This window comes from Cebus imitator, unplaced genomic scaffold (assembly GCF_001604975.1).
Source record: "Cebus imitator isolate Cc_AM_T3 unplaced genomic scaffold, Cebus_imitator-1.0 Scaffold71, whole genome shotgun sequence".
NCBI lineage: Eukaryota > Metazoa > Chordata > Mammalia > Primates > Cebidae > Cebus > Cebus imitator.
The window spans coordinates 737,088-738,189 of NW_016107386.1; positions in this window are offsets into that span (position 1 = coordinate 737,088).

Below are 1,102 nucleotides of genomic sequence, written 5' to 3' on the forward strand. Positions count from 1 at the left end.
AAAAAAAAAAAAAAAAAAAGGGCTAAACAAGTGCCTCTGGTTAACCTGGAGAAGTGAAAATACAGTTGGTGGGAAGGCAATACAGCTGTCTTCAAATAACCAGAAGGTCAAAAACTTAGAGAAAATAACACAAGCAAAAATAAGCCAGATGCTGGGCACCATGGCTCACGCCTGTAATTCCAGCATTTCAGGAGGCAAATATGGGAGAATCGCCTGAGTCCAGGAGTTCGAGACCAGCCTGGGCAACATGGTGAACCCGACTCTATTAAAAATGCAAAAATTACCTGGGCATGGTAATTTTTTTCGAGTATCCGGGCACAAGTCTGTAGTCCCAAATACTTGAGAGGCTGAGTTGGGAGGATCACTTGAGCCCAGGAGGCAGAAGTTGCAGTCACCCGAGATTGCACCACTGCACATAGCCTGGGTGACAGAGGCAGACCCTGTCTCAAAGAGAAAAAAAATTTAAATTAGCTAGTTTAATTTAAATTAGCTGTGCTCCTCTGATCCCAGCTACTTGGGAGGCTGAGGGAAGAAGATTGAGCCCAGAAAGTCTGGTGAGTTACAATCACCCCACTGCACTGCACTCCAGCCAGGTAACAAAGTGAGACTCTTGTCTCTTAAAAAAAAAAAAAAAGCCCAGTGGTTTTTTTTTTCTTTTTTGAGATAGAGTCTCAATCTGTCATCCAAGCTAGAGTGCAGTGGCACAATCTCAGCTCACTGAAACCACCACCTCCTGTATTCAAACGATTATCCTGCGTCAGCCTCCCAAGTAGTTGGAATTATAGGTGCCCGCTGCCACACCCAGCTAATTTTTGTATTTTTAGTAGAGACGAGGTTTTACCAAGTTGACCAGGCTGGTGTTGAACTTTGACCTCGTGATTTGCCTGCTTCGGCGTCCCAAAGTGCTGGGATTACAGGCGTGAGCCACCTCGCCCACTGCTCCTAGCTTTTTTATTTTTTTTATTTTTATTTTTTATTTTTTTTTGAGACGGAGTTTCACTCATGTTACCCAGGCTGGAGTGCAATGGCACGATCTCGGCTCACTGCAACCTCCGCCCCCTGGGTTCAGGCAATTCTCCTGCCTCAGCCTCCTGAGTAGCTG